This window comes from Macrotis lagotis, chromosome 1 (genome assembly GCF_037893015.1).
Source record: "Macrotis lagotis isolate mMagLag1 chromosome 1, bilby.v1.9.chrom.fasta, whole genome shotgun sequence".
In the NCBI taxonomy this organism is placed as follows: Eukaryota; Metazoa; Chordata; class Mammalia; order Peramelemorphia; family Peramelidae; genus Macrotis; species Macrotis lagotis.
In genome coordinates, this window is record NC_133658.1 from 56,320,295 (window position 1) to 56,341,706 (window position 21,412).

Consider the following 21,412-nt stretch of genomic DNA (forward strand, 5'->3'; position numbering starts at 1 on the left):
ATGGGCAGCTAGGTAGAATGCCAGACCTGAAGTCAGAAAGACACACATTCATGGGTTCAAATCTACCCTCAGACACTAACTGGGGGGGGGTAACTCTGGACAAGTCCTTTTGCCTCAGTTTCCTCATTGTAAAAAGAGTTGGAGAAGGAAATGGAAAACCAATATCTTTGCCAAGAAAACCTCAAAAGAGTGAGACATGACTAAAACAACTCCACAGTATAAGGCAGGCACTGTTTTAGTTGCTGAGGATTCAATGATAAATATGAAACAATCCCTGCCATCTACAGGAGAGAAAAAGTACATTGCCACCATCAAACATGTACAGTCATTTGGATGAAGGTTTATTGGCTGAGAGTATCAAAACAATTAACACTTGGATGGAGGTACATGAGCTAAACCTTGAAAAAAGTTGGCGGTCTGAAGAAATAGAATTGAAAAGAAAGAATATTTCCCTTCTTCTTTTATCTTTTGAGAAGATCTGAGGGTCCTTTCAGTTTGCCAATTGCTCCAGTGGACTGAAACAGAAGGTGATTATAATGCTGGAAGGGGACATCTAGTGCAAATGAAAGAAGACAGAAGATGAAGTTTCATGAATGAGGAAGAGTAAGAAAGCCAATTCAGTTGGGACACAGAGAGATAGGAAACAAGGTATAATTTGCCTAGAACAGAGGTTTGGATATCATGTACCCTTTTAACACCCCTTCTCAAAACAAAAAATCCCCAACCATTTAAATAAAAAGGAAATTCAAAATTTAATTTAGAGGTGAGTGAAAATGAAAGTATCATATTTTTTTACTCCTTAGTTCATGGGTCTCTGAAATCTCTCCATGGACTCCAAGTTAAAAGATCTAGAAAAAATTATTGATAAAATAACATTAAAAACTTCAAATGCCAAGCAGAGGAGTTTGAACTTAAACCTAGAGGTAAGAGAAAGCTTCAGAGGATCCTTGAACTGTGGAGTCACCTTGTGCTTTAAGAATAATAATTACCAGTCTCAGACACTTAATAATTACCCAGATGTGTGACTTTGGGCAAGCCACTTAACCCCATTGCCTTGAAAAAATTAAAAAAAAAAGAATACCAGTTGTTCATTTGTGTGGAGAGAGGTTTGGAGAGGAGAGAGGCCAGATGCAGGGAGAGCATTAGGAGGTCATTACAATTGTCAAGAGAAGAGGTGATGAGTTCTGTCTGGGAGAGCAGAATAGAGAATAAAGCAAAGAGGATGCTATTGACTTGGAATTGAATGAAAATTAAATCCTCTGTATAACTTAGTTGTCTTCAAAGATTGTTCAGATCTTTTAAAAAATCCATTACCTGTTAGCCAACATTGTGATGAGTTTCTCAAAACTTGGCGAGGCGGGTCTTCAGATGACTCAAAGATTTGGCCTCTACTTAAATCTTTCCTAACTTGGTTAGACCTGCCAAAGCTTGTGTTTTGCTATCCGTAGCCTTGAAAACCCAGGGTCACTGCCACACCGCGATGAGACATCAGAGGATGTCTTTACTGGAAGTTCATAAGGAAAGAGACAAAATTGGATACAGCTGGTGATTCAATAGAAGGGAAGGTAACACCTAATCTTACTGACCATTTAATCTATGGTAACCCTCACATCCAGCCTTCCACATTTTTATTGATGAGTACTGGGCTTGGAATCAGGAAGACCCATTTTCCTGAGTTCAGATCTGATTTCAGATACTTAATAGCTGTATGATCCTGAGAAAGTCACTTCATCCTGTTTGACTCAGTTCTTCATCTGTCAAACAAGCTGGAGAAGGAAATGGCAAACCACTCCAATAGCTTTGCCAAGACCCCAATTGGGGTCATAGAGTCAGACACGACTGAACAACAACATAAAGGCACAGTTGCCTGGCAAGAGAGGTGCTATGACATGTAATATATTTGTGTCATTAATTGGCAAGGTGAGTGAAGAGGGGGAAAAATATTCTTTCAAAAGCCTAGTTGCTTCTGAGGATGGCACCTTCTCTAGCCCAGAGCACAGGCTTGGAAGCAGAGAAGGAATCAGCCAAAGGACAACATCATCATTACTTCAAATTAACTAGGTATGTGGGAATACCTGGCACTGAAGATTGTCACTCTACTGAAGGTCATTAAAAAAACTTTAGCAAAGCAAACCAAAAACAACCCTAGAAAACACTTCTTTCTCATCACATGGACTTTCAGTGTCCAGTAAAAAAATAAATCCCCCCCAAAAGCTAATACCTCATGGGGCCTCATTTCCCATTTCCTTCCCTTCCTTCTTCCTGCTAATCTTTTTCAGAGGAAAAGGAAATGGTTAAAATGGCATTTAGAGGCCCTCTTTCACCACTTTCATCACTGTCATTTCCTTTCTCCCCTTCTTCCTTTATCTTTTAAAAAGGGATGAGGGTCCTTTTGGTTTGCCAACCTGCTCCAGTGGACTGAACCAGAAAGTGATTATAATGCTGGAACAAACCTTTGGGATTGTCTAGTCTTCTCCCCACCCCTCCCCTCATCTTAAAGAAGAGGAAGTGGAGACCTAAAGTGGGGAAGGAATTTGCACAAGCTCATCATATTGTAACTTGAGATTAGCTAAATCCCTGGTTGCTTTCCATTGCTTATATGTGGCTCAATCACATTCTTTTCTCTCTGCACTTAATTAGGCTGTTCATATAACCATAAAACTAGTGGTTAGAATAGACTCCAGTGGCCATCTATTCCAACCATTGCTAGAATGGACCCCAGAGACCCTCTATTCCAACCATTGTTAGAATGGACCCCAGGGCTCATCTATTCCAAACTTCTTCAATTTCTCAAGTGAACAAAAATGAGCCCTGGGAAGGAGAAATTTTTGTTAACTGATTGACTGATTAATAGACCATACTCAGAGAAAGCTAAGGATTCTAAAAGAAGGGTTGTAAATGTAATGTATTTAGGGGACAGGATGGAACAACCCACTCAAAGTCACAGAAGTAAGCAAAATGCTGAGTTTGGATGGCACATATTGTTCATGAATGAGAGTGATGTCAAATAAACTAGAAAACTTTTTGGAGTTCACTTTTCTTTTATGGGTTGGCTTAAGTCATCTTACAAAGGGTGGACTCATCTTCCAATCTCCACATTGTCAATGTGATTATATTTTCTATGGGTTCTGGAGCTAAATGGAATCTAATAAATCATCTAGTCCATGGGTATTTAATCTGAAGTTCCATGAACCTGTTTGCTTATTTTTGAATATATTGATATATGTATTCCAATATATAGTTTTCTTTGATACTCATGTATTCTATTTTATGCATTTAAAAATTCTTCAAGAAGAGTTCCAAAAATTTAACCAAACTGCCATTGGGATTCATGTCACAAAGGAAGTTAAGAATTCCTAATCTCAGTGAACCAGCTAATTTTGCAGATGAGGAAAAGAAAGCCTACAAAAGAAAGAAATATTTTGGATGAAAACAGTAGTTTATTAATGCTTACTATTAGAAGGACATTGTACTAAGCATAGGGGATACAGAAAGAAAAGTAGGATGACCCATCTCTCAAAGAACAAAGATAACAGTTGCAAGATCCCATAATCCTTTGCTAAAGTCAATGATAATTCATTTTCTCTAATATCATTTCATGTAAAATTGCTTAAAGATTGGCTTTTGACTTTGAGATTGTGAGTTTTACATAAAATTATTAGAAATTTGATAACATTCATTTTGATGATTACAATGGAACTTGGCTTTAAAAGTATCTGAAGGATTGTCACATGGCCTCAGAAAGCAGATTTGGAACAATAATTTACCATATAATGGGGGGTTTTGGACCAGAGTCAACGAGTCAGTCAAGTAACATTTATTAAGCACCTATAATGTGTCAGTCACTTGGCTAAGCCCTGGGGTGACAAAGAAAGGTTAGAGAAACCTTGCCTTAAAGACTTTATAATCCAATGAGGAAGCAAATATGCAAACAATTATATGCAAAGAATTGCAAGTAATCAACAGAAAGAAGACAAGCTTTGGCTAAATATCATGAAACACTTCTTCCTGGTAATTTTATTGTTCAGTCATATTTGACTCTTCCTAACCCCATTTGGAGTTTTCTTGGCAAAGATACAGGAGTGGCTTGTCATTTCCTTTTCCAGTTCATTTTATAGATGAGGAAACTGAGGCAAAGAGGATTAAGAGATCTTTTTTTCTTTCTTCAGCATTTCCTGTATAAACATGGATCTTGTAGTAAAATATTCATACTGTTTAGTATATATATATGTATATATATATATATTTATATAAAATGAAAAGATTCAATTGCCAAAGGCACATAGATAGTAAAGTAACTGATCTATTATATTGATGATCTCCAAGTTCAAGCATCTTTCCACCATGTTAGGTTGCCATTTCAGTATCAAGTTAGAAATATTTTTAACTGAATTTATTGTAACCCTTTCCCAAACTTTCCTATTTCTAGTGCTTTTCCTCTGTCACCTATTTTCCATTTATCATATATATATATATATATATATATATATATATACATATATATATATATATATATATATATATATAAAACTTGCTTGGAATGTATGTATTTGCATTAGATTGTGATCTTCTTGAGGACAGGGTCTGACTTTTGCCTCCTTATGATTCCCTAAGGATTAGCACAGTATCTAACACATAGTAGGCACATAATAAGTGTTTACCAAATTGAATTATACTCATAATGTTCCACCATTCTTCTCCATAACATTTTGAAATGAGTTTATATTCTAAGCCTGTGTTGCCCTTGGCTGTCACACCTTTTCACTTGGCAAGGAGATCAAGTGTTGGCTGGTTGAGATGGTTTCTGGACTCTTTTTGGCCTCTTCTTTGTTGTGATTGCTTTATACTGGTTAGAGTTAATGAAGGAAATGGTAATAGTCCATGTCCATGTCTTTTCCTTTAGCTCCCATACTTTGGCATCAATAGCTTCTTTGAATAGGTCTAGTTAGAGTTTTTATAAATTTATGCTTAAGTAGACTGCAGCATGTTCCTTGCATAATACCTTATAACTGGGGATGATTTACACACAGAAAGTGCCATAAAAAATATCACAAAGAAAATGTATCAGCAGAAATTAGAGGGGCAGGTTATTACTGCACAAAGTGCTGTAGTGATACCCAGATATTCAAGACCCAGAGGAAGATGTTGGTATGTTTAGAGCTCCTATATGAAAGATTTATGGAAGGATATGGAATTGAATCTCAAAGGAAGAGTCCAATGGTGGAAGTTTTGGAAGGATTATCCTTAGATTTAGATGAGAAAAGGACCTTAGAGACCATCAAGTCCAACTTCTGTATTTTATAGAAGAGAAAACTGGGGTTAAGAGATAATAAATGACTTGACTGAGTTGCACAGATTTAAGTATCTGTGGTAGGATTTATTTTCATTTTCATTTTATTTTTTCCAATTAAATGTAAAGATAGTTTTCAACATTCATTTTTGGTAAGAATTTTTTAAATTCCACATTTTTCTACCTCCTTCCTTTCCCTTTTCCCTCCCACATTAACAAACAATCTAAGTCATACCTGCAGAATCTTGTTTAACAAACTTCCAAATTAATCATGTTGTAAAAGAAGAATCAGAACTGAAGGGGGAAAAACATAAGAAAGAAAAAAATAAAAAAAAATTTAAAAGGTGAAAATACTGTGCCCTGGTCTACATTCAAATTCCATAGTTCTTTCACTAGACATGAATGGCATTTTTCATCACAAGTCCCTTGGAATTGTCTTTGATCAATGAACTGCTGGGAGGAGCTAATGTCCATCACAGTTGACCATCACACAATATTGTCATTAATGTTCAATGTTCTCCTGGTTCTTTTCACATCACTCAGTATCAGTTCAAGAAAGTCTTTCCAGGTTTTTCCAAAATATCAGTGGTAGAATTTAAACTAAGATCTTCATGACTCCAATCTAACTGCTTCTTGTCTAGCCTGTCTCTCTCCACCCCAAATACTTTGTTCCAAGTGACAAAGTTATGAATCTGAATAAGAGACATGAGAAAGCCCTGGCTTTTCCCCAAATCTGTGCTCTTTTTGCTTATCTATAAGACAAACTCACCATAAGGGAATTGTAATTGTGACTTCTTATTCTATTTTTACTTTTGGTATAGAAAATACTGATGTATTGATTTTGGCTTTCTCCCTTGTCCTTTATATACTCACAAAGCTGTTATAGTTGGAGGTAACCTTCATTCCACCTCAAAGAGTTTGTTTTATTCCCCTCTTTTTTATGTTTTATAGTTATCTATCCCCATGTGAAAACCTCATTATGGCATGGAAGTGACCCTAAATTTCTAAAGCTTACAGCAATGAAGCTCTATCTCTGGGCTAAATTGGAAGACTACATTATCTGGCAGTCATCTAGGAATCAGTGCACCTAAATTTGGAGAGACTCATCACCAAGTTGAGCCCAGACTCATTGATTTTTTACTATCAGAAGTCACAAAGTCTGTTTATTGAGCCAAGGAGGGGTATAATGGAAGGAGTAGCCCTAGTAACAATATCAAAAATGTTTGCTTTCTCTTTGTATGTCTTATCCACCCAGTGCAGTGAGGACTCTACACAATGAAGATGATTAGAAATGCTAGTTATATTTGAATGAAATGATAATAATAATTGTAATAATAAAAGAAACAACAATGATGATACTAAATGACATTCACATAACATTTACTATTCTAGGCACAGCGCTAAGCACTTTACAATGATCTCATTGGATCCTCACAACAGCCCTGGTAGGTAGAAGGCATTATTATCCTTGTTTTTACATAAGGAAAACTGAGGTAACAGAAGTAAAGTGAATTGCCCAAAGTCATACTGAATTTATCTAAGCTGAATATGAACTTAGATATTCCTGCCTAAAAGTCCAATAGTCTAACCAATGTGTTAATTAACTGTTTGCCTGCTTACCTGCCTGCCTGCTTGTTTGACTGAATGAATGGATGAATGGATGGATGGATGAATATGACTTCATATGATTCCCCTAAATTAGGAAAGGCACAGTAGACACTTAATAAATATTCATTCAATTGAAGCCCTGTGTCCAGACAATATTGGTTCCTCTTCTTCTCTAACTAGTCTGGCAAATCGGATAAAGAAACAAGATTTTGAATGCCTTGATTCTATTTATAGAATTTTAGATAATCTGTTGCAATTAAATATAGGAATGAAGAAGCAGGAACAAATCATGGGAAAAGCAGAGGTTTGGAATCAGAAAACCTGGATTTCAGTCCTGTCTCTGCTATCTGTTAGCAATCTGGTCTTGAAAAAGTCTTTGAAGCTCCCATAATTGGTGAGGCTTTCTATAATCCAGTTCTTTCCTTGGCAAATTAGATATGATATTATGATAATCAATGTGAGCTGTGCAGCCTAGAAGCTAGAGTCAATCCCAAAGTGAGTAAAATCTGGGTGCAAGTCCACAGCCAACAGAATCCTGATTGTGAGACCCCAGATAAGTCACTTATCATCTTAAGGTTCTAGGCAACTCTAACCAATAGATAGAAGAGAACGTATCAGCCTCCTCTGATAGTTTCTTTAATCACAGATCCAATCCCTATCCCTATTACAAAAATCATCAGGATAAATAACATTTATCGAGCGTTCTCTTAAGGTTTACAAAGTATTTTGCAATGAGGTCTCAATTAGCTTGAGTAATGAATCTCCTGAAGTCATTGCATGTGTGTGTGATTCATACCATTTGAAGTTTTAATTATGTCAAATATGGTAATTGGTTCTGGTTCAATGGACATGTACAGTGTGAATTTGAATAAAGCAATCACTTCAGGAAATTCATTATTCACACTAATAGGGACCTAGCTTAACACATATTACGGTCTTTACAGTAACCCTGGGAGATAAATAATATAAGCATTGCTATTTCTATGTTTATATTTAAGGAAACAGATTCATAAAAGTTTGGTGACTTGCCCAAGTTCTCTCTCTCTATTTCTCTCCCCAACAAACATTCATATACATATATATATATATATATACATGTATGTATATCATGTATGATACATCAATACTTGTGTTAAATGCAACTTTGCATATGAACTTCATATATAACTTTTTATGTGTATATGCCCTATGTCTATATGTATACACATGATGCACATGTGCATGTGCATTTCAGCTTTTTAAATGTCTTGTGCATGAGAAAAGGGAATATGTAAAATTAACATGACTGTGGTGTCCTCTCCCTGGATTGCAGATATGATTTGAGGGGGTGGGAGAAGGATGGAAGGGCTGAGTGAGGCTTCTTCCCTTTATTTGTCTAATATCATTATTCTGTGTTCACAAAAACTGAGCTTGGGATTTTGCTTTAAAAAAAAACAAACCATTTTCTTTAACATGGGAAGATGTGTTCTGGCTTGCTTATCACTAGCAAGAATTTAAGCATTCCAGTAATTGAGCAACCCCAAAGCAAAAGTGTTTCCCAAGCAACTTTGTTGGCAGCTCAGTGCTCAAGACCTTTCATTCACTTTTTGACACTTGAGATGTTATTACAGTTACTCACTTGTTCAACAGTGTCATTGCAGTATTGAAGAAAAGGAAAAAAAATCAGAACAATTGGGTTCAAGTCAGGACTCTCAACTGGCAGTAGGACCTTGGGCAAGCTACTTGACCTCTGTTTGCCTCAGTTTCTTCATCTGCAAAATGGGAAAGATAGATGATGTGAGTGCTATAGACCCATCGATAATCTTCTAGAATTTGTTAAGTTCCTACTACAGAATCATGGCAAGTTGGTTAGAGACTCAACCAGGAAGACCTGGATTTTAGTCTTACCATGGAAATCATTTCTGGACCTCAATTTCCCCAACTCAAAGGGAAGAATTGGTCTAATGGTTTCAAAGATCCCTTCCATCTCTAAAACTATGATTCAGGCAGCTCATCAAGGAGATAAGTTTCAACGATGGCATAGTTAGAGGGCGTTCCCTAGACTGATGAAATTGCAGGTCTGGACCCATGTGTGAAGCCATCTGCCAGAACACTGATAGAAAAGGCAGAATTCCTTCCCTCAGAGAAGACTAGTAGGCAAGTTGACATGTACCGAAATAAGCAGAATGTAGCTTGAATGTGGTAATTCTATGAGAATATGCATCCACTCTGAAATCGCTAAGACTATGCCAAAAGCTTCGTAAAATCCTATTAACTGATAGATACATTGAGCTCTAAAGTCTGCATTTTATGTGCAATAACTCATTTGATTCTCACTAAAAGAACAACAAACATTATTATTTTCATTTTAGAGATGAGGAAACTGAACCTCAAAATGTTCAAGAATCTTGCCTTTTGCCACATAGACAGTATGTATCAGAGGTGGGATTTGAACCTTAATAGCTTTCTGACTCAAAGACCAACACTCTATTCACAGTATGTATGTATGTATGTATGTATGTATGTATGTATGTATTTGTGTACAACAATGCATATAAACATACATATGCATATATACATGTCTCTATACCCAAATCTACACCTCTTTCTATGTGTGTGGACATGTGTACAAGATACATATATACTTGCACATATGCATACAACGTCTATGTATTCATTTCTACAACTACATCTAATATTTGTCTGTTGCTATATATCTATATCTATCTTTCTATTTACCGTTCCATCTTTCTTTCTTCCTTCTTTTCTTCCTTTCTTTCTTTCTTTCTTTCTTTCTTTCTTTCTTTCTTTCTTTCTTTCTTTCTTTCTTTCTATCTGTGTCATGAAATTGATATCTTCAGCAACCTGGAGAGTAAGTAAGTCTCCATTATTTATAGAATGTTTACAGTATTATTTTTAAACAATTTATACAATGTCTCAAGGTTTGAAAAACAGTTTAAATAGGTTGTCTCATTTGATATGGACTGGAGAGATCCCTAGGTTCATCTAGTCTAAGTCTCTCATTTTAAAAGATTGGGGAAACTGAGTGGGGAAACTGAGGTATAGGGACAGGAAGAGACTTGCCCAAGGAAACAAAGACAAGAAGTAGCAGAGCCAGTGTTCTTTGAGGCCCCTGACTCCAAATTCAACTGTCTGCCCACTGGACCAAGCTGGCCAATTGAGAAAATGCAGCCTTGGCAGCCAAAAGCACTCACTGGTCACTGAGAATATTTTAAAGGCAAAATGCTTTGTAGCGGGAGAGAGCTTCATTCCAACCAAGACTTTAGGGTTTAGTTTCCAAATTTGCATTCTTTTGAAAGCCTAGATAAAAGTATGGCATCTTTCCTACTTCCCTTGCTGTTTTGACAGCATTCATGTTTAGTTAGCTTTTTGGCCAGGTTGGGGCATTTTACAGGGGCTGCTGGGGTTATTTTCTTAGTTATTTAATGGGAGGAAACAAGGATGGCTGAGTTTAATGTCTCCTCAGTCTCTTTTTCTTAAAATGTAAGCTAACTTCTACCTTCTTCCCCTGATTAATCGCCTACAATCCTTTGCTTGGGATGCCCCATTTTTTCCATTGGTCTTCATCCAGGGGTGTCATGATAACTATTTAACAACCCTCCCTTAAAAAAAGGACACACTTTTATGTTTAACCTGCATTATTAGCATTTTCTCATCCCTTTCTTAAGCCTAGAAATCAATAAAATAATAAACTGTGCTCTGATTTATAACATTTTCCAATTTCTTAAGTGCAAATGTTGAAGTTTAACAATGGGGTCCACTAGATTGGAGTTGCCTCTGAACTTTCACTCAAAACTCTGGGACTTGGGATAAGGGTGTCATCCACACTGGGGCCCTAGTATCTGGTGAGAGTTTTCAGTTCCCTTCGTTTTCATGAGACTTATCAAATTTATCAGTTACTAACCCTGTAAAAACCCAAGTCTCCTCCTTAGTGAAATACTTGCCATTCATCCTGTAGCCTGAGATTCTTGTCTGGCTGTTTTCTCCCATTAAATGGTGGAATATGATAAGTCATAATCATTCTTTTGAGCCGCCCGGTTTGGTTCCTCCTATCTTCTGGGCCCCTTCCTCATTCCTTGCCTTTGAAGTGTATCTAAGCCCTTAGTAGCTAGAAGACAACACTTAAGTTACACCTCTGCTGGCATTCTTATCTCTGTCAGTGGTCTTTGAATTGCTGACACTTTGGCAGGCCGTTGGCCCTTCGGAGGGGGCTGTCCCCTGAGTGACCTTCTGCCTTTCTGAAGAAGACACCTGACACCTCATATGGAGGGGGTCAGAGGAAGGGAACGCTGCCTCTACTTCATCAGCTGCCAGTGAGCGGGTCTGCTGCACAGGAAGCAACAGCCGCACCATCTGTCTGGGGTCTTTATTGGTGCCTCCTTTCACAGGGGCCTTCTCCCACTCTCCCACTTCAAGGCCTCTCCTCACTCCTGGAGGAGATTGGACTAGTGGGACTGGGCTTGTTTGATGTGGGCTTCCAGATAGATCCTGGATATGAAACCGGGACCATGGTCAGCAAATGAGAACTAGAAGGGAGCTTTAGAGGACACCAGTGCTTTTGACCTTCTAGAGAGATGGGACTGGTTTGGGGCTTTCTAAGTATCTCCCAGAGCTTAGCGTAGTGTTCATCACACAGTAGAGACTTTTGTTGTTGTACAGTCATTTTCAACTGTGGCAGATTCCTAGTGTAGTGCCCTCCACACACTAGGAGCTTTTTGGTATTGTTCAGTCATTTTCAGATGCAGCAGATTCTTAGAGCAGTGCCCCCCACACAGTAGGAGCTTTTTGGTGTCATTAGATCATTTTCAGTTGTCAGATTCTTAGCAGTGTCCGTCACACAGTAGGGGGTTTTTCTTGCTGTTCAGTCATTTTCAGTTGTGTCAGATTCCTAGTGTAGTGTCCGTCACACAGTAGGAGCTTTTGGTATTGTTCAGTCATTTTCAGCTGTGTCAGATTCCTAGTATAGTGCCCTCCACACAGTAGGAACTTTTTGGTGTCATTAGATCATTTTCAGTTGTCAGATTCTTAGCACAGTGTCCGTCACACAGTAGGAGCTTTTGGTATTATTCAGTCATTTTCAAACTGTGTCAGTCTAAGTGTATTGCCCTCCAAACAGCAGGAGCTTTTTATTGTTGTTCAACTGTTTTCAGCTATTTAGGATTCTTCAGGACTCCATTTGGGATTTTTTTTTTTTTGGCAGAGATACTAGAGTAGTTTGCCATTTCCTTCTTCAGCTCATTTTACAAATGAGAAACTTGGGGGCTAATAGGCTAAAATGATTTGCTCAGGGTCACAAGCGTAGTAAACATTTGAGGTTAGATCTGAACTCAGGTCTTCCCGAATCTAAACCCAGAGCTCTATCCACTGTACCACCTAGCCCAGTAGAAGCTTAAATGCTTATCAACTTACTGTTTCTAACATTGACACTCAGCAGAATCAGAACAAAAGCACTCCTGTAGGAATTAGTGCTAGAATGTATGCCATCTCGTACATCTGAAAATCGAGTTCCACGGTGATAAAGCTAGAGTTAGAGCCAAAATTAACAATCCAGGACCTCTGGCTATGAGCTAAGACTCAACCCTACCACTTGCTGCTTCCTCCATCCTTTTAGCCATGACCTACATGTATGTAAGAAGGACAACAAGATCCTTCTTGTGAACCAATCATGTGTTAGAAGTGAGTGGTCAATCTGTTGCAATTGGATATGACACCAACACTTTAGGAGAATGCTTTCTTAGAAAAGACCATGGAATAAAGGGTAGACTTGGACCTCTTCCAATTGAGTATTGGGTTCAGCCAGTGAACTGATCCAGACAACACACATGCACACACACAGAGTACCACATATACACATATGTATTTATGTGCATACATACATAAGCATCTATGTACAATATGCCTACATGTAGTCTTTGAATACATGATACATACCCACACATGTATGATGTATGTTTGTAATAGGAATATAATTTATGCATAATATGCATATGTGCATCATTGTTATTATGTATATATGTGTGAGCTGATGGAGAGGGATGGAGATGATGGGGAAGAAGGGAGAAGAGCAAAAGAGAGAGTGAGAGTGAGAGCGAGAGAGAGGGACAGAGAGAGAGAGAAAGATGGAGAGAAATGGAGAGGGAGAGGGGTAGAGGGAAAGTGGAAAAGGGAGAAGAAAAAGAAGATAGTAGGGAGAGGTGTGGGTAAAGAAAGGAGGGAGAGGGAGAGAGATAGAGACATAGAAACACAGACAGAGTCAGAGATTGAGATATAGACACAGAGAGAATGCTGTGGCTGCCTCTCCCCACTCCAAGCTACCAAATCTACCCCTTAGGATTATAGAATGACCTTGAAGTGTTTGGGATTAGCTCTACAGTTTATCCTTCATTGGCTGTGTTCCCTCTATTGTTAGATATCATTGACTATTGCCCTAGTTCCATTACATCTATTAGCTTTTTACAATGAAATAATTATTTTGAAGTTTTAGCAAGGACAAATACCCCAGAGTCTCCAAGATGCTTCCATCCATGTGATCACCAATGAATAGAAAGCAGGTTCCTCTACTTATTCATATGGAAAATTGCAGCAACCAAAAAAGCAGGTGTTCTGCTCATGCATCAGATGACTATTAGACATCTATGCATGGGCATGCCAGAGCCAACTCAAATTAGCTCTCAAGAGTCAATAGTTAAATCTTAAGTATGAGCATGCCCCATAGAAATCAACAAATGTTATAATTTAGGGCTTGATTTATTGTTGCATTGATTGTTAAGATTTTAAAAAATGATGGAGAAAATGTTAATAAGGCAAATTAAAATTAAAAGTGTGTCACACGTAAATTTTATAGGGAGAGCCAGTTGTTAAATATTTACCAGCATAACATATGATTGATTACTACTAGATAGTGGAGGATTGAAAGAGAAGAAATTCCAAAAGGGGGTCCTACCTGGGGGCTCTTGTTCCTCCCCATAAGAAATGCAATCTCTGACATCTCTTTGGATATACATAGCCATCATCCCCACCCCCACTATGTTCTGAGTTTTAGAAAAGTGTTGTGATGTAGGAGAAAGAGCAATAGGGTAGTGAAATAAGGGAGTCTGAGTTTGAACCTTGACCCTGACAGGACTTCCTACCCTTTGAATCTCTTTGAATCTGGTCATAAAAAAGAGATGAATCCCAAAATAAAAGATCCTTTCAAGGTCTAAAATCTTGGAGACATTTTCCCTTTAGATACTGTTTTTGGGGCGACTAGGTGGAACAGTGGATAGAGCACTGACTCTGGAGTCAGGAATACCTGAGTCCAAATCTGGCCTCAGACACTTAATAATTACCTAACTGTGTGGCCTTGGGCAAACCACTTAACCCCACTGCCTCGCAAAAACTTTAAAAAAAAACAACTCTGCTTAGATACCATTCTTGTTCACGGAGAGGTTTTTTCACTTTCAGAATGATTCAAGAAATTTTCTCTCTCTCCCTCTCTTCCTCTGTCTTTGTCTCTCTTGTCTCTAAGTGTCTGTCGGTCTTCTGTCTCTCTATTTTTGTCTCTCCCTCTTCATCTTTCTACCTCTCTATCTCTGTTCCCTCTGTCTCTCTGTCTCTGTGCATCTTTCTTCTCTTCTTTCTCTTTCTGTCTCCATATGTCTATTTGTCTCTCTCTCTCTCTCTCTCTCTCTCTCTCTCTATCTATCTATCTATCTATCTGTCTCTTTATTTCTCTCTATCTTGCCATCTCTTCATCTCTCCATCTCTCCGTGTCTGTCTCTGTCTCTCTCTCTCTCCCTCCCTCCTTCTCTCCCTCCCACCCACACACATTTTCTCAAGCATTAGAACTATGTTTAACTATCCAATTATTGCATTTATTTTATTTGCTTGATGGCTTTCCATTTTTCTCTACTAAAGGTCCGTTTATTGCATTGCATTTAAATTCTAAAACCTTGAAACTCTTGAAGTTTTGCTTTTTAACTGGACCTCTTGACATCCTCCAGAGTTGCCAGGCCCTCCCTCTACTAAGCTCAGCCCCTTAGGGTGTGTTCTTGGGGTGTGGAGCTCTGCTGTCTTCTGGGTGGGGATGGGGGTGTTTGTGTGTGTGTGTGTGTGTGTGTATGTGTGTGTATATGTGTGTATGTGTTTAAATATGGCATGTAGGCAATGTCTAAAAGATTGTGGTTGAAAACAGTAGGAGCCCTGGAAGGCAGACAAGTCCTTTGATGGTGTAGAGGACATTCTTCCACTTCCTCATTTGATCAGAGGCTCCTTTCACAACTATTTTCACCCAAAGACACCAAACACTACTATTCCAGGAGGTGACGCCACCGTTTTTCCCAGCACCACCTCAAAGTCACAGAATGTCAATGCTAAAAGGAAACTTAGGTATCATTACCATCCACACCCATCATTTTAAAAATGAGAAAATTGAAGCCCAGGATGGAGAAGAGACTGCCCAATGGTCCCATTGGCAGAGTCCCTAAATTGGAGAGTTGGGAGGGACCGCAGCAGTCCCTTCGAACTCACACATAAAAGATATCTCCATTGTAACATGCCTGAGCAGCCCCTGCCCATGAGTCTCCAAGGAGGGGTTCCCACCCACCCCAGGCAACTCTTTCCATTTGGGGCCAGCTTTTCTTGTGAGGAAGCTTTGCCTGACATCCCTCCAAAACTGGCCTCTTTTCAAGTACCCCCAGTGGTTCTTGCTTCTACCCCAGGGGCCAAACAGAGCCAACATAATCCCTCCTCCTTATGACAGCCCTTCAAAAACTTCAAGAAAACTATCACTTTTTTTTTCTGAGTCTGATTTTCTCCAGGAGAAATAACCCAGTTTCCAACTACTAAGGTAGTTAGTTCCATTCCTACATGATGTGAATCTAAGGTCCTTCAGTCACTTAACCAAGAAACATTTATTAGGCATCTATTATGTATCAGACATTGTACTGTGTTATAAATAAAAACAAACACAGTCTCTGCCCTCTGGATACTGCCAGATGTTCAATGTCCTTCTAAGGATTCAGAGATGAACAGAATACACCAGGTCAGGATCTGAGGAAAGTAGACCAATGCATGTTCTTCAGCCCAATATTATAAATTAAGAATAAATCACAATCCCATAGCACTTTCAAGTATACAAAGCGCTTCCTTCAAAACATGCTGGGCACAAAGCAAGACCAAGGGATAGTGGATGGATAACCTGAGTGGATGCACTGGCTCTACCAAGTGTTAAAATAAGTAGAGAAAAGCTTCTATTGGATTCACCGTGCAGAATTATAGGACAGTGGCAGCATCATTTGGGATGAGAAATCAAGAATGCATTGTACTCTGTCCCAGTGGAGGAAGTCCCCACATCAATAAGATTATCAATGCATTGAATTACTTCTCAAAACAACCCTGTTAGGTCAGTGGTGTGCATTTCATTATCCCCATTTTACATGTGGGGAACGTGAGGCTTGGGGGAGGTAAAGATTTTTACCCTGAAATATATAATTTGTATATGCCAAAGTCAGAATCTGAATCTGAGTCTTCTAAGTCCATGTCCAGTGCTTATTTGGCTTCTATCACCCTCTTTCTCTGCACACCCCAGCTGGCAATGTTCTTTTTCTAACTTCTGTATTACAAAAGCACTCTCTGCCAGAAACAATCATCAAACTGCCAAGAATTTATTTACAGCGTTGTTCTGTTAATTATCATATCATATGAAAGAATGTCTCATCTTCCTAGTTCTTCGTGGAAAGGGACATATATATGTATATCACTCTTTACCTTTAGTTTGGTATAATAACCATAAAATTTATAGTAAATGGATAAGAGATCAAATTTGGACTTGGTGGTACGTGCCTATAGTCTCTGCTATCAGGGAGGCTGAGGTTGGCAGATCACTTGAGCTCAAAAATTCTAAGCTGCAGTGGGATTCCAAGTTAAGTCCAACCCCAGGATGACTAACCCCCAAGGATAAAAGGGCATGAGGCTACCTAAGAAAAGGCATACCTGCCCAGGTCAAAAATACAGCAGATCAAAGCTTCAAAGTCAGAGTGAGTCCATGAGTGGCCACTTATGTTTCCAGTAATCACTTGATGTCATGGTCTTCTTCTTCGATTATGAAGGACACTAATCAATTAATTGGAGCCTAAAAAAAATTAAATTCACTTTCTCTTGTCTCATCATTTACGTCTTTATATAAATATATGAAGCAGCTTGTCATAGCAGATTGACGTCTGGTCTTGAAAATGATAAGCCTTGATTTCATTCAAGTTAAATCTTACACATATTGTGTGTTATTATTGTTCAGCCATTTGAATTGGGTCCAACTCTCCATGTCTCCATTTGGGGTTTTCTTGGCATAGATACTGAAATGGTTTGCCTTTTTCTTCACTAATTCATTTTACAGATGAGAAAAATGAGGCAGAGTTAAGTGCCTGCCTAGGGTCACCAAGATAATTTCTGAGTGTGACCTAGAGACAAATGATGTAAACTTTCAGTAACTTGGGCAATTCTTTTATTCCAGATTCATTTCCAATATGTAGCAAAGTATAAAGTCACCAAGTTGAGAAAGAAGATGGGGAGGGTGGTGGGAGAGAGGGAGAGAGGAGAGAGAGAAAGAATCGATTATTAATTCTTGGAAACTGGTATCAAATAATCCTCATCACAAATAAAATAAGGATGTTGAACCAGAGAATTCTTCAAGGATCCCCTCAAGCTCAGATAGTTCTGTGTTCCAAGGTCCCTCCCAGCCCTGGCATTTTATGTATTAAGAATCCTCCCAGCTCTGAGTTTCTGTGTTCTAAGATTCCTCCCAGTCCTGTTATTGTGTGATCTAAGGTCCCTCACAACTCTGACACAGTGTGATCTAAAGTCCCTCCCAGCTCTAAAAGCCCAGGGTTTCAAACGGTTACCCATTTCTCCTCTCTTCTTACTCCCATGTCCAACATTTAAACTAGGTCAAGTTTTCCTTTCAACTTTTGCTTTGCCAACTCATCTTTCCCTAATTTCCATATGACATGAAGGGAGATATTACCAGAAGTTGCAGGAGGAAATTATAGCCTTGTGGATGTACCAGAAGTGACTGGTAGTTAGTAACCTAATCGTAGTATAGCTTTATGGACAAGAGTAGGAAAGTAACCTAGGACAGGCTAGCTTCCGCTTCCTGACTTCTTGGGAGCTCCTATCTTTTCAAAACATCCTGGGTCTGGAGGTCTTGAGCACATGACAAAGAGCAGAGTGATTCTGTTAGGAAACAGGTCCATTTGTTTTGTTTTGAAGTTCAGTTCATCTTCTCAGTGTCTCTGAATTTTATGGATATGGCCTACACAGTGTTTTTGTTGGTTTGTTTTGCTGGTGGAGTCAATGGGAAGATCTTGACACATGAAAGAATTGCACACCCAACTGTTGTATGTTTGGTTGTTTTTAAAGGTATATAATATGATGTATCTAGTGCATTCTATTCAAGATTCTTCGGAAAGTTCTTAAGACTTTTGTTAGTTCTACATGCAGTCTGCCAAAAGAAATTTCCTCAGTTTTAAGCCTCAAAATTGCCTATCAAGATTTTTCCATTTGATTCAAAAAATAAAAGAGAATGAGGATATAATAGCAATAACCATATTTGAAAAAGAAATGGAGAATTGAGATAATTATCCAGAATTATGAGTCAAAGGGGTTTTTTGTTTGTTTTGTTTTTTTCTAAATACCCAAATGAGTGAGATCAAAGAAGGATTTTGGATTGAATTGTCAAGGATAATATGCATGTTCAGCTTCATTCATTCAACATTTTGGTTTTATCTTCGAATTTCAGAAGATGGCAGTAGGAAACTGAAGAGCAGGTGAAAGCCCTGGAGACCTGGGGCCAGAGCATGGAAGCCACAAAAGCTTCCATCGCTACCCTCCTCTCTCAGTCTGTTTCCTATCAACTGAGACAGCTCTGTCCCAAAGCCAACTCTATTAGTTCATCTAATCAATATTCACTAAACTTCCTTGAATAGTTTATTGTGCTATTTTTGGGGGCCAGGAGGGGGAAAGGAAAAGAAGGGCAATGAATTTGGAGTCAGAAGACTTGGGTTTGAATCCCTTCTCTGGCACTATGTATAATTTTGGCTGTTACATCTTCTGGACCTCATTTTTCTTTCTGTAAAAAAATGAGGGGGGGGTCAGAAGTTGACCGCCTGAACAGGAGAGAGTCAACTTATTCTAGAAGTTCACTAATCTAAATAATAATCTAATATCTAATCTAATCTAATATAATCTTAGAATCTAAATAAAGTAATTATCCAGATATCCAAATAACAATAATAATAATAATAAATTACTTGAAATTATTAACAACTTCAGCAAAGTTGAAGGAACAAAATAAAACCATATAAATCATCAACATTTACTAATGAAGTCCAAAAGCAAGATATAGAAAGAGAAATTACATTTAAAATAACTATAGACAATAAAAAATACTTGGAAGTCTACCTCATAAGACAGACCTAGGAACTATATAAAAATAACTTTAGAACATTTTCCATACAAATTAAGTCAGATCTAAACAACAGGAAAAATATTAATTGCTCATGGGTAGGACAAGACAATGTAATAAAAATGGCAACTCTACCTAAATTAATCTATTTATTCAATGCCATACTAATCAAACTTTCAAAAACTGTTTTATAGAGTTAGAAAAGATGATAACAAAAGTCATCTGACATAACAAAGGGTTAAGTCTATCAAAAAATGAATGAAAAAATAATGTTAAGGAGGGTGATTTAGCCACACCAGATCTTAAACTCCTTAACAAAGTGATAATTATCAAAATAATCTGGTACTGGAGTGGTAGATCAGTGTAATAGATTAAGTAGATATTACAATATTGTAAATGACCTTAGTAATCTAGTATCTGATAACGCCTAAGATCCAAGTTCGTAAGAACAAAAGCTCATTATTTCGCAAAAACTGTTGATGGAACTAGAAAACGGTATGGCAGAATTTAGGTATATTCCAGCATATTGCATTATATGCCAAGATCAGTTCAAAATGGGAACATGGTTTACACAGAAAGATGATACCAGCCACAAATTAGGAGAGTATAAAATGATATATCTATCAGATTTATTGACAAGAGAATAATATATGACAAAAGAAGAGATAGAAAATATCATAAAATGTAAAATGGATAATTTTGATTATTTTAAATTAATAAGGGATTGCACAAGCAAAGCCAAGGCCACCAAACTTATGAGGAAAACATAAAACTGGAGGTAAATTTTTGTAGTATCTCTGATAAAGTCCTTATTTCTCGAATATGTAGAGAATTGAGTGTAATTTATAAAATATAGGTCATTCTCCATATCTTGATAAATGGTCAAAGGATAGGAACAGGCAGCTTTTAAACAGAGATTAAAGTTATCTAAAGTCATATGAAAAAATGCTATAAATCACTATTGATTAGAAAAATACAAATTAAGACAACTGTGAAGTATCACCTTTCTACCAGATTGGCTAATATGACCAAAAAAAAAAAGGAAAATGATGGATTTTCAAGGAGATGTGGGAAAATTGTGACATTAATGCACTGTTGGTGGAGTTGTGATTTTTTTTTAATTTTTTAAGGCAAGGGGGTTAAGTGGCTTGCCCAAGGTTACACAGCTAGGCAATTATTAAGTGTCTGAGGCCAAATTTGAACTTGGGTACTCCTGACTCCAGGGCCAGTGCTCTATCCTCTGTGCCATCTAGTTGCCCTCATTGGAGTTATGAATTGATCTGAAGAACAATTTGGAACTCTTCCCAAAGGGCACTAAAACTATACATGTTCTTTTATCCAGCAATACTCCTTTTATATCCAAAAAGATAACAAAAAAAGGGGAAAGGGCCTATTTGTACAAAAATATTTATAATAGCTCTTTTTAACTTAAACTATAGTATATGATTGTAATGGAATATTATTGTACTATAAGAAATGACAAGCAGAATGACTTCAGAAAAAACCCTTACTTCAGAAAGATTTCCACAAACTGATACAGAGTGAAGTGAACAGAGTCAGGAGAACATTGCATGTAATAACAGCAATATTGTTTGATGAACAATAGTAAATGACAATTATTTTCAGCAATAGAATGATCCAAGACAAACTCAAAGAACTTAAGAAGAAACATATTATTCATTTCCACAAAAAGAATCAGATTTCTTGAAAACAGACTATTTTTCACTTTCTTTTTCTTTTATCTGACTCTTCCTGTACAAAATAACTAAAATGGAAATGTTTTGCATGATTGCACATGTATAACCTATATCTGATTGCTTACCTTCTCAGGAAGGGAGGAGAGAATTTGGAACTCAAAATTAAAAAAAAAGTTTTAAAATTGTTTTAACCTATAATTAGGAAAAAACATGTAATTAGGTGGAGAATAAAATATATTAAAAATCATAGCATTTAAATAGTACCTTGAATTTTGTAAAACACTCTGTATCAGTAGTGTCAAATTCAAATAGAAATGGACTGTGGGTTGCATGCTGACTTATAAAAACACAAATTAAAATTACCTATGTGGTATTATA